The sequence below is a fragment of the Mya arenaria genome, chromosome 14 (assembly GCF_026914265.1).
Source record: "Mya arenaria isolate MELC-2E11 chromosome 14, ASM2691426v1".
In the NCBI taxonomy this organism is placed as follows: Eukaryota; Metazoa; Mollusca; class Bivalvia; order Myida; family Myidae; genus Mya; species Mya arenaria.
In genome coordinates this window covers 8722326-8740153 of record NC_069135.1, presented here as the reverse complement: position 1 = coordinate 8740153, position 17828 = coordinate 8722326, and the positions used below count along the sequence as shown (strand labels likewise).

At 35.0% G+C, this 17828-nt stretch overlaps 1 pseudogene; it reads right to left on the bottom strand.

The window, feature by feature from the left end:
• Nucleotides 1–161: 161 nt before the first annotated feature.
• LOC128216853 (transketolase-like) lies at nt 162–16198 on the bottom strand (annotated as a pseudogene).
• Between the last annotated feature and the right edge of the window lie 1630 nt (nt 16199–17828).

Sequence of the window (17828 nt, the reverse complement as noted above, 5' to 3'; positions counted from 1 at the left end):
TAATGATTAAATCAATTATGATTCGATCATTGATCGTTTTTATAAACCGATTATCGATAGTATTTTTTTCTGTTCGATTCCCAACACTAATTTATATGCACACATCTTTGGTCAATAATTTCAAAATCCTACAAAGTTTTTGATGAATACTTTCAAAAGCTCTGAGCCACTTTAAGAGTTATATGGGTATTGTAAGAAATTACACAAAGTCTGCTTTATATTTATAAACAGTACTTGAACTTATTGTATTAATTGTAGAACCTAGCCTTAATGGTAGAACCTAGCCTTGATGGTTACATTTGGTTATACATAAACAAAGTTTCAAGTTGACTTGAACAGCATGCAGTTGACAGCCTTGACAATACAGTTGGCACTAATGCCATATTTCTCAATAAGTTCTGCTGGTTTGCTACTGTGTGGAACCTCTTGAACGGCCAGTCGCTTGATGCAGATATCACGCTCCTCACTGAGAGCCCCCGCCACAGCCTCACCCAACCCTCCTGTACACAAATATCAAGAAACAATTTACGAGAGTGCAAAACATAATGCAATAAAAGAGTCAAGAATATCATTTACAAATATTTCTTCATCAGATAAATAGAGGATATTTGTTTATTTCAATGTAAGATCATATTTTATTTCACGAGTGTCATAGAAAAAGATATTTTCACGTGTGGCGAAGCCACGCGTGAAAATATAGTGTTTCTATGATCACAAGTAAAATTAAATACGATCTTACACTGAAATAAACAAATTTTCTGTTTCTTTTATGCTTATTTTCGGAGTTTTATTTTATTTTTTTTCTTAATTAACCCCTTTTTTGAAAAGTAGTTATTTACGCCGCTACCCGTGGGGCGCCCTCACGCAAAATTATAGCTAACAACTTTTCTATTTCCGGTTTGTTGAAAAAAAGTTCTCTATTTATTTTTATAGTTTATTATTCGCTCGTTTTTTAGTGAATAACTTTTATGAACAGTAATCAATGAAGTTTTATAAGTGCAAATATGTTCCAAAAAATAACGAAAACACTTTTATTTTAATCGGGGCATGAATACATAACCAAATTAGTACGCCGCCATTTTATGAATGAAAATTTGGAAGGTCAAATGTGTTAGCAAAACAAATGCGGATATTCAATGGATTTTAAACATTTTTCTTCCACGCTAGCTATGTATTTGTATTATGCAGAAAAAACTAAAGACAGTGTATCAATAGTTGATTAACATGTATGATGCCATACTAACAACTAATATTTTGTGAATTCTATGCTTGGTCAACTCCACGTTGTTTATATGTTTCTATGTATGCATATCTGTATATGGGCCGGAGGCCTTCATACAATAAATATTTGAATTGTTGACAGATTATCTGTAAGTTGTGTGAATTTTCCGGGAAGCTAGTTTTACGTATTACAACGACAAACAGTTCAAAATACATTTGAACGATGATATTAAATTCTATTCATGTTCGAACAGTTGTTTTCGTCTGTAATTTGTTTGGTATGAAAGCAAATGTTCGAACATTCGATCAGCTTCAAGATGAAGAAAACATTTGAAAAACGGGATAACCGGTAATAAACTTATTACTTATAATAAATAAGTAAGTTGTTAATTTCCAAATGTATATTTAATTATTTATATAAATTTATTAAACATTTCTTTAAATTTTAAACATTTTTTTGCCAAAATGGTCTTGTTGTCTTGTTCAAAGTGAAGTGTTCTGTTTTGATAAAGGGGAAGTTACGACAAAGGATTTTAAAAGTAGTTCTGAAAGTTGATATTTTCACTCCTTATTTTGCAGTGAATATATCAAATTGTTATTTTACTGTTGTTATTTCACTGATAAAACCCCATATTTCATCAAAAAGCATGAAAGAAAACCTGATCATTGTTTAAATTCCACAAACTAGAGCAAGATTTATAGCTACCTTTATTTTAAACCTTGCACATTCTAACATCAAAATCTAGATTAATCAAGATATAGTTTTAGCCTACTTCAACTAAACAGAATTAGCACTCCTTACCCCATTCATAGTGGTCCTCAACAGTGATGATCCTGCCCCCAGTCTCCTTGGCATTAGATAGGATTGTGTCTCGGTCCAGGGGTTTAAGTGTGAACGGATCGATGATTCTGATGTTGATGCCGTCAAGAGTCAGCTTGTCAGCTGCCCTCGTTGCCTCCAGCAGAGTCACACAGCAGCTGATCACAGTCACCTTGTCACTGTCACTTCGACGCACAACCTAGAGTGGGTTCATGGAGGATTAAATAACAGTTCTTTCTGAAGCTGGCTACATGTATATGCCTATTCGAACAGCCATCTATTGAGGTCTGAGTGATTGAGGCTCTCCAGCATTCCTACCTGTCCCACGTTTTGAAAAGGTTTCATATTCCTACTGCTTGTGAGAATCTATTTTTCTTACTTTTTGAGAAAAATGCCCTTTTAAAGACGAGTTTTTAACCTTTTTTAATATTGTGTACCGAAAAGCTTGTGAGTCAAAAGAGGCGGGTATTAGTAAATTCAAACATTGCAGACCGGTTTTAAATTTTTTAACATCTTAAAACTGTCATTGATGTCTTAGTTTCATCACAACTTGAATGAAATAGCTATTAAAAATGAAAATGTTCAAGACGGAAAATTATTGAAAAGGATCTGAAACTGATGTACATTTTTATTAAAAAACTAATTATTCCTTCTACTGTGTTGCCATTAAACTCTTACCTTATATGGGACACTGGTAGAGAGAAGGGAAAATACTTTCATGAGATTTCAAATGAATTGGACTTGTAATTGTAGTGAAGTATAATTTTGTTTACTTGGTCTAATCCGTTTCGTCATGGCGGGAAAATGTCTTCTGAAAACTTTATTACGTATATGCTTTATTTAAATTGCTTACGTATACACACAAATGACTTTTGGTTTAAATTTGTCATGACTTCGTTTAAAATATTTTCTGGCATATTATATAGTGAAGAACTTGATTACGCCCTAATTCAAATCAATACCTTGGCTTTTCCCACTTGGAACAACTCATCATTCCGGTTGATGACGGGGACAATGAGACTGCTGGTTCGGATATAGCAGATTCCGGGTGTGTTTGCTGCTAGCTTAACCGCACGTTCACACGAGACAGCATCGCTAGGGTAAAACACGGTGGAGCCTGGGATTGACCCGAACATTGCCAGATCCTCAAGGCCCATCTGGGACGAGCCATCAAAACCTGCAAAACAGTGGTTACCATTCCTAACCATGCAAGCTCACACATTATTTTATGGTACCTGCTTGAAGTTTAGCAAAGGCGAAAGTATACCAAAAGCAAACTTTTAATCGGCAGTATTAATGAAATACATGTAGGTATAAAAATGAAAATGTTTAAGACATTTATACGAGTAACTGACAAGTTCTAAGTGTTGTTATATGATGTTATGAGTTATAGTTTCCAGTCAAATATGAATGCTTCTTTATGACAGCAGTGAATTTGTTAAATGGATCACATAAAATATTATATGATAATACAATTTATAGATATGAATAAGCAGCATAAAAGTCAAGTGAAGTAATACGCATTTTTTACAATAATACGGCCATCGTCAATTATTGCAACTTTCAAGAAAAACTTTTTAGATTTTAAGTATTAATCATTGTAGTGTTTTTAAAAAAAAGGTTTTTCACTGATGTTTAATATGTGTAAATGGGGTTTGGAGCATAACAATTTGTCACAAATATATTTGCTTTTGCTTTGAGCAAAAATCAGTGTCGTACCAAGGGAAATGCCAGCATGGGAACCAACAAAATTGACGTTAGTCTGTGAGATGGCGCCCATCCTGATCTGGTCAAATGCTCGCGTGAAGAATGCTGCAAACGTGCTGCAAAAGGCAACAGTCCCTGGTGGCACAGCCGATGGCCACACCTACTAGATTCTGCTCCGCAATGTAGCACTCAATGAATCGTTTTGGGTGGGCAACCTGCGTAAACGAAACAACAGTTAGGGGATTCTTATGGATCATGCATAACATTGTAATAACTCAACGTATCAGTTTGTATCATTAAAAGAACATCAAATAGGGTTTGTGAAAACTGATAACTTCTAGTAGATCAGGTTCTGTTGACAATTGTAAGTTGGTAAGTTTGCTATAAAATAAAACCTGTATAGACTGCAAACCTGCATTTTTAACATTTTACTTCCAATTAAGCTTATCAAAACTTAGCAAACACTTTTATTCGAGTGGAAACGTCTTTTAAATTAAAAAGTACCAACCTCAAACATGTCTGAAAATGTTGAAGTCTTGGTTTCCGCATCAAGGGCGATTACTCTGTCGTTGCTAGAACCTAGTTTAGCCAGAGCAGCACCATAGGCCACTCTCATAACTACCTAAGAAACATCCAAGGATAAAACAAGAATTATTATTATTATGCAAAGCATCTTAGACGTCGCGAATGTTTGTTTTCTTGAAACATGAATAAAAGAAGCAGATGCAATTCACCAGCATAACAAGTTTGAAGTCCCTGAAAACAAGCATTCTTCAGTTACTGACCGAAATCGGATGTTTCCGCTCAAGGTCTAAAGGCTTAAGCCCTTTTTCAATTATTGATGGGTAACTGTATTTTTGCTAACGGTCATAATAATCTTTGACCGACTGACCAAGCAAAAGGGTTTATCAGTTGGTCATGACCAACCTGCTTACAAAGTTAACGTTCCTAAGCCATAGCGTTCTTCAGATATTGATAGGAAACCGACTATAACTTAAAGTTCACCACCAACTTGACCATTGATTCCCTGACCTCAAAATAAATATTGTTCATCAGCTGGTCATGATCAATCATACATCAACCAGAGCCAAAGCGTTCCTTAGATATTGAATGTAAACCGATTTTCAACAGGTCACCAAGACCGTGACCTTTGACACACCAACCACAAAAAAATAGATTACTACCAACCTTGAAAGTTCAAGATCCCTCAGCCTAAGCGTGCTTTATATATTGATCGGAAATCGATTTTGAGCTGAATGTAATCTAAAGGTCACCATGACATTGACCTTTGAGCAACTTACCTCCAAATAAAAAGGCTTCATCTGCTGGTGATCAACCTGCCTTCATAGTTTAAGAACCCTGGGTTTAACATTCTTCATATATTGATCGGAAACAGAGGACGCGGACGGAGTGACGATCAGATAAATATATGCCACCATCAGTAGAATTTAAATCCCAGGTGCTGTATTATTAAAAATTATAAACTTAAGGTTTAATGTTTTTAGTTATGAATTATGGGTCACAGTATTTTTAAGTAACGTAAACTGGTCGAATTGTACGTTTATCCAAATGACTTTTCTTAGACTCTAAAGCTGTTATCGCAATATTAAACATACTGTTAACCATGGCTTTAGTATAGTCTTGTTTAAGCGCGCACAACGTCACTACGAAATTTGCATACAATGATACAACTACCAATTGCATTAACGTACTAATACTTCTCATATTTTAACTAATAAGTAATTCGTTTAAATGTCTTTTAAACAAAATCATAATACGTGCACTGTTATTTCCATGATATATTTCAACTGAAACCTGAATTATATAGATTGGAAGAAAAGAGCGGTAGTAAAACAATGATACGGTCATGCTTATTGCAAAGTTGGGTTACGTACACTTCCTACATTATATCATTCAATGCCTTTAACCAATTTCTATTGGAGTTTCAGTTGTCCGCAGCTTGGCCAGTGAATTCCCAACATGTCGTGCTATTTGTTGCTTATTGTTTCGAAAAGGGGTTGGCTCCCAGCACAATTCACACATACGTAGCTGGGGTCAATCATTTTCACAAGTTAGCCGGGGGATCAGACTTAAAGGCAGTTTTTATGATAAAAAAAAATACTGGAGGGTTGTTTGAGACTTCGAAAGAAAAAAGATACTCGTTTACCTATTTCGATCAAAATTCTCATGAATGTCTCTGCGATACTGCCATCAGTATGTTACGACGAATTTGAAGTTAAAATGTTTAGGGCTGCGTTTTTGTTAGCATATTTTGGCTTATTTAGGGTTAGCGAAATAGTTGCGTCCTCAAATTTGGCCGGGAATAGATCTATATCATGGCGAGATGTATCAATGGGTCATGAGAATAAACATCTCGTTATTATTTTGAGGATATCTAAAACAAGCCAATGCGGTGTACCGATAACGCTAAAAATTCCAAGGGAGACAAATGCGGAATTATGTCCTGTCCAAGCAGTTCAGGATTATCTTGCCATTAGACCAAATTTTCAGGGTCCATTCTTTTGTCATGCAAACGGGGCTCCCACAACTCGGGGGCAGTTTTCAGCAGTATTGGCAAAATCAATTGGTAGGATACTTCCAGGGTGTAAGACGATCAAATCCCATAGTTTCCGCATTGGTCGAGCGACACAAATATTTGGCATGGGCTTATCAGGGGACAAAATTAAAATGTTAGGCAGGTGGCGCTCTGACGCATATAAGAGCTACATAAGGCAATAAAGTTGATTAAATGGTTAAATTTTGGTAGTATTAAAACATGAATGGTTTAAATTAAAGAATATTTCAATGTAGAATTATATTATTTATATAACTTCAGACGTTTGGTTGGTTGGTGACTCCCTTATTCATTGGGCGGGTCATTACGCTCAGGAGAATGGACGGGAAAATTTGGGGCTTCCACATCAACTGGACTGGATGGGTGTTAGGGGGATGCATTGGGAGCAGTTCACGCACAAGATGCAATTGAAGTTCCTTTTTTCGGAGCCACCAAAGGTTATTTTCATCCATTTAGGGGGAAATGACATTGAATTATTGACAGTGTGTAGGATCATGAATAAAATTAAATCGGGGTTCCGGTACATGCGGGCTGCGTTTCCTGATTGCCAGCTCATCTGGGTGGATATTCTGCCTAGGCTTGTTTGGGCATCAGGGAGCCCGGAGGACTGCAAAAGGCGCCGACTCAATAGGCATGGTCGGCTTGTAGCGTCCTCTTTAAAAGGTCACCAGGTGGGAGTGGAGATTGATAACACCACCCCAGGTTTCTTTAGGCCGGATGGTATATATCTCAGTCAAGTTGGTCTTGAGATGATGCTTGATAACCTTAGGGATGCTGTAATACGTTGTTTTTTTTCACAGTAAATAATAAACGCACGACTACTTGTCTGAGATTCGGATAAATTTTTGGGGGATAAATTTTGGTGTTATAATTTATTGTGGCGGAAAAATTCAGGCAGCTGACAGTCAACTTGGTATGCACTATGTTTCAATTTTTGGGAATAACTTGTAATAGTAACTAGGGGTTTCCCCTTTCAGAGGCTCGACTTAACGGTTGAGAGATCCAACGGCTGGGGTTACAACTGTGTTACTTCAAAATTTAAGTTTTTTGAGGAGTTGGGTTTTGCCCGGATATTTTGGTAACTCCCAGCTACTCCTTTGGCAACTTTGTATTTTTGGTAGGGATATTTGGATTGGATATAGGGATTGGAGGATGGATTTGAAATGCGGATTTGGATATAGCACTGCGGATTGCACTGTGGAATGTGCGGGATTGTGAGGAGTATGGATTTGGGAATGGGCTTGTCCCTGTAGCGTTCATTGTTTCATTTCAATAAGGCGGGTTAAGTGCATATCGGGTTGACTGTCGGTTGTCTTAGCTTTGGTAGGGCCATTAAAGAGCAGAGCCTACCTTGGGGTTTATGTTGCGGCCTATATACTCCACATATTACATTTACTTATAACCTTTTTTGATATTATTTTGATCTGTGATGGAAGAGCTAGTCATAATAAATTCTTGACCTCTCATTTGTTTGATATTAAACATGTAATAAATATTTGAACTGTTTATGAATAGTTATTTTAGCTGTGTTAAACAACAAGTCTGGATATGGTATTGTTGTTTATTTTAGGTGTAACAGACGTGGCATAATACAATAATGATACGGTCATGCTTATTGCCAAGTTGGGTTACGTACACTTCCTACATTATATCATTCATACTGTTATTATATATGTATGTTATTATATATGTAATTAATTGTAATTTATTTTTTAAGTTTATCCACTTAATATTTTAAATAATTAAATCACCTCCGAAACTTAATCTGAGCTTTTATGAATCGGGTCCTAAGGTTCGTAAACAAGCTTTAAAAAAACCCGTGGCCTTCGAGTATGGGGACGAATTATTAAATACCAAATAAGAGTGTCCAAAGGCATAAGATAACGGTATAAAACATACGTTGTTTAGTATGTTGGTGTCTCTTTATCTAATCAATCCATACAAGTTGTTTTCCATATTTAATAATACTGGCTTTTCCATTTTGATCACGTGACCCGACGTGGTACAGCTTCGAGACCAATTAAAAACCCGACGCTCCACGCGTAGTCAATCAGCTCTTGGTATCACTCTGGTGCATATTATTTACAAATTTATATAGTTTTAACCACTGTCATAAAAAGCAGGCTCCAATATCACTAAAATGCACAAGTCAAATCTCAATCTCATTCTTAACTCATTGCATCACATAAAAGCATAGTATTATTCAATTTCTTCTATATTTTTACTTTTCAAAAAAATGTTCCCCAAACCTTAGTTGAACATCTTTTGAAACATTTAATTTATGGCCTTCCCCACCCACTTTTGCATATTCTATAAGAGAATATAGAAGGTGTAAAAACATATAAGATTTTTTATCGTAATGTGTTAAAATAGGTTGAGTCTGTGATTGAGATTTGACTTATGCATTTTTATGCTTTCGGGGACAGGTGTTTTTCCTATATTATGGTTAGGTGGAGAAAATATTAATCGAGACAAAATTGATGGACAGTGACAACACCACTATACCTGTTGTCCCATTTCATAGTTTGGAGGTTCTGCAAGGCGGATGTTGGAGATGTCCGATTTGGGTACAGTGGCTGTGATGGTCTGGGGCCGCAGGTTGATTGGACCCTGTTTCGACATGTTGTCCTTTAGTGTCTTGATCAATTCATCAGCTCTGGTGCCCATTACCTTTCCATGCCAGTTTATCTGATCCTCAATGCCTACACATACACAAATGCCTCTTATTCTTAGTTTTGTTCGAATAATTCTTCTCTTATTTTGACAATCCAAACCAGTAATAAATTTGTCAACAAATGATCACAAGATTTTTTTCGGTAGATATAAGATAATCACTCAATTCATTATAAATACATGGACTGTCCATTAAATTACCTATCAGGATTTGGTATTGGCTTTAACTCATGATCAACAGGGATAAAATCGTACCTGGGAATCCCTTGCCCTTGAAGGTCTTAGCGAGAATACATGTCGGTTTGTCCTTTACATGTACTGTGGTGGCGTCATGCAGGGTCTTACACAGGACCTCCACATCATGCCCATCAACAACATATGTGTTCCACCTTAAATGAAATTCATTTTGGCGATTTTCCCCACGCAATTTAAAGTCCGTCTTTTTTCACTGTTCAATGAAATAATATGTTATAAATAAACCTTATGCGAAAATTTTTAAAGTTTCAATTAATTGTCAAATAATATTAAAATGAACCTGTAATGTTTGTATAGGCTGACAACCCTATTTATTATTTGTTTAAAGTTATTAACTATCAAACCCAGGCTGTTTAATGTCAAGTCAGTTAATCTTACCCAAAGGCCTTGAGCCTGGCCTCATAGACGTCCATCTCATGCTGCAGCATAGCTGGTTAACACTGACCAAAGCGGTTCATATCAAAGACGGCGACGAAGTTGTCCAGTTTGTAGAAGCTAGCAAAGGAGAGGGCCTCCCAGATCGATCCCTCCGCACTCTCACCATCTCCAACCAGGCAGTACACACGGTAACACGACGTTATATTAAATGGTGAAATGACATTTTATACTAACCTGAAGAAATGACATTTATTTTCTTCCCATAAATTATATACCAATCTTAAAAACAAAACTAACTGGAGACTTGACGCACATCTGCACAAATTAAATACCAGAATAATAAGATCGTAAATCTGCTTTTCATTATCCTGTAATGGTCCGTTGATTGCGGATGTGCGTTCATAGTATAACATTCCGTAATAGACGAAAGTACGTTCATAGTACGTTTATGTACTTGTTTGGTAATATGCAATTAGCAAAGCCCGGGCTTCGTGTGGATTGAGAATTTACTGTATATGAAGACCAGACAACTTCAGGGTTGAGTATGCTTTTCTCTTCTTTGTTGCGTATTTCGTCTCGCACGTTACAATCCCAACAATTGATCAGATATAAGTAAGACCTCACAGCAATGACTTCAATTTACTTACAGAACCACTAACCAAGCTTTACATGGTGCACATGTAAAATAAAAATACAACTTTACTTACATAAAATAAATGTTAGCACCAAGGACCTTTGCAGGACTCCGATGACGACGTAACAACAAGGATAAGTATGACAATACTTTGACTTTTTTCGAATCTAGAAATGAAACTTACTCCGACTTGTCAAAGTATTTGCCTGTGTATGCCATGCCAGCAGCACAGCTGAGGCCCTGTCCCAGGGATCCTGTCGCCACATCAACAAAGTTCAGCCTCTATAATGTCCAAACAAGAAATAAAGTGAAATGATGTAGAAAACTGTTTGTCTAAGCAAAAGTATAACAAGCTATTCAATAAAATTATCAGTTGGGAAGTAGATCTATTACGTATAAGGAGTAAATCTCGGGCAGTTGGTGATTTCTGCCAGGTTTAAAAGAAACATATCAAGCACCGGTTGAAATTCAATCAGGTAAATGTCATGTATCATGTTGTTGATGTTGTTTTTTTCAAAGCAAAAGGTTAAAACATTAAAGTCGGATTTTACATATTGGCAAATGTGATCTTGTAGTAAGAAGTATATTTACAGAGGAAAAGTAAATGCTCCTGACCCATACTCACACGACTGTTGAATTTATGGAATGATTAAGAAACTGTGAGGTAAAATGTTGTCTTAATATTCCATAAGGTTACCTAGTTGTTGGCCCTTGATGACCCATATTCCCACTGGTCTTAAATATCATGTTGACAACTATTCTGAACTAGTTTATTAAAGATCGGATGAACACTGTTTAATTTGTGAAATGCAAAAGAAACTTTAACACAAAATTTTGTCTTAATATTTGAACTGACGATCTAATGTTTACTTGAAATGGCCCATATTTACATTGATCTCAAATATCATGCTGACAAATATGTTGATCAGGTTTCATGGATTTAGGACTTTATGACATCGAACAACAAATTGACAAAAACCGTAACTAGGCGGATGTTTTTGTAATACAAAAGATGTCTCTCCCTATGGTTCTCTCATTCAGGTATGTAGCGGACACAAAATACAGTCATATGACCTTGACCGAGCTTGTTGTTAAATGTACTCTGCACATCATCAAAATATGGTTAACATTTGTGGCATGGTTTTTCAAAATTCTTCATGGTGTTAAAGAGATACGAAGCTGACACAAATTATATTTACATGACCTTTGACCTTTTAATATGACATTGACCTTAAACCGAGCTGATTGTAACATGCGCTCTGCACGTCGTCGAAATATGGTAAACGTTTTTAGTGGGAGTAATTTGAAAATCCCTCAGCCGATTCACGAGATATGGAGGGGACACGAATTGAAGTCATATGGCTTTTGATCTTTAAGTGCGACCTTGATGATGAAATGAGCTGGTTGTATCATGGGTCATGCACATTGTCACAAGCTGGTGAACATTTCTTATTTCAAAATCCTCGAGCGGTTCAAGAGAATGGAGCGGTCACAAACTATAGTCATATCATAATCATTTGACCTTTCACTCGAAGTGTGACCTTGGCCCTTAATCGAGGTGGTTCAAACAGGTGCTCTGCACATCGTCTCGATATGGTGAACAATTGTGGCGGGTCAAGTGTAACTGACCTTGGGCCGAGGTGGTTGCAAAATGAGCTTTGCACATCGTCTCAATATTTTGAACATTTGTGGCAAGTTACTTTAAAAAAATCAAGCGTTCAAGGGTTATGGAGCAGGTACGACTTTTTACAGAGACAGACAGACGGAAAGCGACTCAAGCAAAAGCAATACGTCTGCCCATTTATTGTGGGAGACATAATAATACCTAATATTACCATATGATTATTAAAAGGCATGATATGTTCTACTTAACAATACTTTTTTAATTAAAACAATGAGCTTTATGCCTATGTTTATGAATGGAACACTCTTTGATAACTACAAAATTCACCCATTAAAACACAGAAATGTTATTTTGCTTTCAGTGTTTTATGTACGTTCCTAATATATTTTCTTTCACGGCTCAGAATAAAAATCTGATATCTCAAGAAAATCGACTGTTACTTTAAAAACACCTTCTAAATAAAACCAAGAGCTACTTCCCTACTAAAATACATAAATTTTCAAGGAGAATCAATCGCGATATTTACCATATAAATATCAGGATTTTTTAAAACTAGCTACAGTTTTTATTGAAAATTGCGTGCTGTGCTGTAAACAATCCTCTGCAGCATGCAATAAACAGATATTCAGATATGTTTTATACACAGTTAGTTATGGCACAGAAACACGCTATGGCTTGACCTGAAAATTGCTATGGCACGGCCTGACAATTAGCTATGACACGGTCTGATTATATATTTTTACAGTAAATGTTAATATGACGTCAAGAATATCAATAGTTTGAAGACTACAAACACATCCACCATGACTGCTCATCCTTACGGGTGTTGGATGCCCCTCCAAGTCACTGTCCAGTCTGCGGAGCTTCAGCAGATCGCTCAAATCAAACAGACCCGCCTCTGCCCACGCAGCATACAGGATCGGACAAGCATGGCCCTACAATGGCATAGCTTTGATCTGACTTAAATATGAACATACATGTTCAAAGGACACTTAAGCATTTCCTCAGCTAAATCATGGATAGTGAATTAGAATTAAAGAGTATTTCATTAACCGTTGCTCTGAGTATATGCATAACATTATTAAGTAAGCAAAACACTCTCTCTGTCAGTTCTGAATGTCTTTAAACTCAGATACTTGATCGAAGAGTGTTGCCTACATAATATGAGTTGTTTAAAGTGCAAAATCATGAATTAATTTGCTTGCATCAAGTACACACTTATTGGAAATATAATGTCAAAGATATATCCTGACGGTGTTCAAATATTGACATGTATATTCTATGTGGTTGTAATCCTGTTAATGAGCATTTAATTAAACTGGAAATCTACTATAAAACTCAACTGGAAGTCAACATTTTATTTGACTGAATGAGAATTCAGTATTTCTCAAGTTTGCCAACGCATTTAGTTCAGTAAATCAGCAGTCAGCCGTTATTGATTTTTATCAGGTTGAGCGGTAGATAAAAAGGGTGGTTGGCAAAGATATTGGTTTCATGTGGCTAACACAATATACTCGCAAAAAAACTTAAGATTGTAATGATATACCTTAAAACAGTATTTACATACCTTTAAACAGTCATCTTTTTTATCATGCTATCTTTTAACCCAACATTATTCTAAAAAAAACTCTTTCAAAAAATGAATTTAAATCTTCAACAACAGCAATAACATCAACAACAAGAACAGCAGCAGCAACAACAGGAACTTTTAATGCATTCAAGTAATAATGCCAAAAACATACAAACAGTTTACGACCAAACAGGTAAAATTAGCGGGAGACGTAATAAAAGAATGTGAACACAAAATGAATGATAGTTAAAAAGTTGTAGTAAAAATGCAATTAAAGGTAAATCTATGATGATTATATGAAAAAAAATAGTTTTAACAATTTGCTAAAAAAGAAACGTATAATTAACAAAGCATCACATTCAAATTTAAATGTGTAGCTTACATTTTAAAGGGATATTTATTGCACATTTAAATGCAACTAACTTGATCAGAATAAAAACCTTTATAAATGAAATGTTTTCTTCATATTCCATAATGCTTTATGCAAATAGCATTTGCAAACCTAATAAATTAAATACATCCAAGAGTTTAAATGAAAAAGAATATTGTATGATGCTTTTCAAAACCATATGCAGTCATACAGGTATTAATTAAATTCACTAAAAGGGATTTATATTGTGCTGAATTTTAGTCATTTGAAGCTTGTATATGTATAATTCACAATCACGAACTATACTAAGGCCAAACAAAATACATTATACACAGAACCTACCTTGGACATGACAAATCTGTCGCTGGCTGGGTCGCGGGGAAATTTCGTGCTGTACCTCAAAGTGTTGAAGAACAGTACAGACATGATCTCAGCCGCTGAGGCACATGACGTGGGATGGCTGGGGAAGAGGTACAGTGTATAAATGGTTAAGGCAGATGTTTCAAAGACTGATTCTATGTTGTTGTTTTCTATGGGGCAAATATATTGTTGCCCTAAAGAATATGGTTAGTAAATGAATATAACAGAATCTTAATCAAGGCCTTTGAACGAATATCTGTACATGGTAATCGAATACAGACAGTGAAGTATATACTACAAATATTATATCTGTACACTGTGGAAAGTATTTTTGAAGACAATACAATTATTGTCTGAGTTCAACTTGTCCAAGAAATTATGCGAAGACCATGCCACTAGCGGATTTAAAGGGGGCGCATCTGGCGTGTGCCCTCTTTTAAATCGTCGAAGTTTTTATATCAATATGGGGGAACAAAAGCAATACAATACACTCATTATGCACCATTTCCGACTTCAAATTAATAAAAAAAAGAAGTATAACTATGCCATACATATTATTGCCCTCTAAATATTATAGTTGAAACGAGAATGATAAGTTATTTAAGTGAAACCGTTTCAATCCATAACTCGAAAATAAGTTTCTTGGACTGGGAAAATGGAACTCGAGTAAAAAAAATGAAAAAGGGGAGGAGAAAATATCAGGGCACAAAGGCCTTCCTATAGTAAGAGAAAAAACGGACCCCAAAAACAGAATCGAAGATGAGATTAATGACAATAGAAAAGTTGATAACAAACAATTCGCAAAAGCAGAAGGAAGAAAATTACAAAACCATTGTCCTCGAAATAGTAAAAATAGTACAAGAAGAAAATAAGCCACATAAGAATTAACGCTGCTGTTATAACAAAAGACAATGTACGACTTTTTTTAATTACTGTTACACTATTTTCCTTATAACTTCTCTTTGCTAATTTTTAATAGAATAGCTTAATTATTTAAAAGTTTTAACAGTCTTACTGAATTATCCTTTCAATACTTTATATCTTCTTGTGTTTTTGTTGTTGTTGTTTTTCTTCTGTACATATGATGCAAATATACCTGACAATGTGTCTAATCGATGAAAATTATAAATTGATAGCAACTCTTTCGAAGGTTTACTTTCAATATATGAATGCGGAATGTTTTAAAGGATATAAAAAAAAAATACTACTAAATTTTAGTAGAACGATACATTCAGATAAATCACATGCAGAATAAATGTTATATACTTGATACTAAAAATGAAAGGTAAAAAGGATGTGCAACTCGTCTTATATCATGATAATCTCAAACATATTATCCACAAAACCACATTAACATTAATTAGAAGGTAATCTGGGTAACCGGCCTGAAACCTCATTACATGTATTTTAGATATACACGCATCAATCTTTGAAAAATAAAAATGATATACAATGCTCATATTTTTTTAATCATTTTCATCAACATTCGAGTGCTAAGCACCACAATAGGAAATACGTTAGAATATATTTAGTGCATAATCAATCGTATATTGTGGCTCCTATGTTCACCACCATGTTAATAGTTTCAAAGATTGAAACATGGTTTGGCAGGAACTTTTAATTAATTTCGATCGTAACAAGTTTAAAGAAGCAGTACCTCGGTTCCAGCAATGGTGAAAATTACATGGCAACATGTTTTCCTCGACCGATTTGTAAACTTAACAAAAGTCTTGAAAATTAAGATGTTACACTCACCCAGAATTGCTTGCTTGTGTTGCATTAATACTGTCGATCCGGAGTTTGTTTGCCATGTCCCTAAGGGACTGCAAATGTTTAGCATCAGAGCGGTGATATGCAGACATATTTTTCAAAAGCCGTCGACAGAAAAGTGGCCAGGTTTGCTCGAATAATTTTGACACCGCCTTGCAGTCAATCTGTCTATACAAGTTTAAAGTGAACACGTGTTACAGTAGATACTCCCTAAATACCGAATACAAAATTAACTATTTATATTTACAAATCACAAACATTTTAATACACGCAAGGTCTTTATGAAACTAGGCTAGTTGTAAAGTGGCCTTTCTCGTAAGTTTTCGGTTGATGAATTTAGCATAAAGAGCCAAAGCGACTAGCTTTATGTATGTAGCAGGTATGCCTAATTATCATCAGCTCTTTATGTAACTTAATATCAACGTTAAAACTTACTATTGAAAAAAAGAACAACGCCAAATAAAAGTCATGCTAATAAAGCTAACTTAGTCGTTAAACAAATTTTAATATAAATAATTATAATACAAATTATATTAATAAACACATATATGTAGAAATTCGCCAACCTTAGCGAACAAAAATCAAACACAAAGAAATGAAAAAAATATTGAAAACACAAAAAGCGACAAACACAATTTTACATTTACAAACACACATGCAACATAAGGAACTCAAATGTTTTGTACCTTCAAAATTTAGAAATAAGCCTCCATCCAAACGTGCGTATAATTTACGTTTAATTTCACCCTTAAAGCAAAGTGATCTGTTAATTAAATAAATAATATTAAATCCTTAGCCATGGTATTTTCAAAATCTGAATTTAAACTTAGAATGTTATTCTTTGTAGATGCATAATCCACTGGTCGAGGAAGTTCTGATTATATGATTACCCAAATACTCGAATGTTGTGTGCATATAGTACATACTCGTATAAAATCAGCAAATGCACTACACATTGATGTTACACTGTCACCTTTGGCCAAATTATTGGTCCCTACATGAATTAAAATAAAACTGAAGGTTACCAAAAATGCTTGAAAATTGCTGTGCCAGCATAGAAGTTGGATGAAGTTGTACTCCCTCAATTGGAGACAAATGTTTAATTATCGAATCACCCGTAATATTTCCACAACAAATATCTCAAGAAAACAACATAAAAAAATTAAAACATATAAGTAGCTTACATAGAATACATATAAATATACAGCAGACTACATGTTTACCTTTATACACATAAATACATTTAATTTGAACAGCTTTCATCTATTAAATACAATTGAGAATGTTGAAACACGCAAAAGATATCGCATCAAACTTACTTTTAACAACAAGGGAATAGATCTTCTCAATTTAAATAATTTATTTAAGAAATAAAATGTAGTAAAATGTATTCCACAATACTTTAAGAATAAAGAAATGCCAATCATATGTTATAAATATAAAAAGCCTATTAGAAATTGCATATTTGATTATAATAAAGTAGTATCAGAAGATGACATTTCTGCAAATACACCTTCTTCTTAGGATTGTATTGACTCCATGTACCGCTACGACCCTGTTGGACATATTGTTGCAGGAGATTTTACTTTTATTAAAAATAATATCCATAGAAAACTGCTAAATAAAGGTCCTAAATACCGGATCACATCTGAAATTAATTTCCATACATGTAAATTAGAATTGACAGACACTTTATCCAAATACAACAAGCTGGTGTAAAGAGAAGGGAGCGAACTTAATGCCTTAATGCCGTGGATGGGTAAAATATTGTACCTAGTAGATAAGAAAATAGAGTTTTTCAACAAGAATCCGTTGACTCTTCTCCCAAAGTCTATTTCGATAACTCCAAAGCTGATCATGGATATCAATTC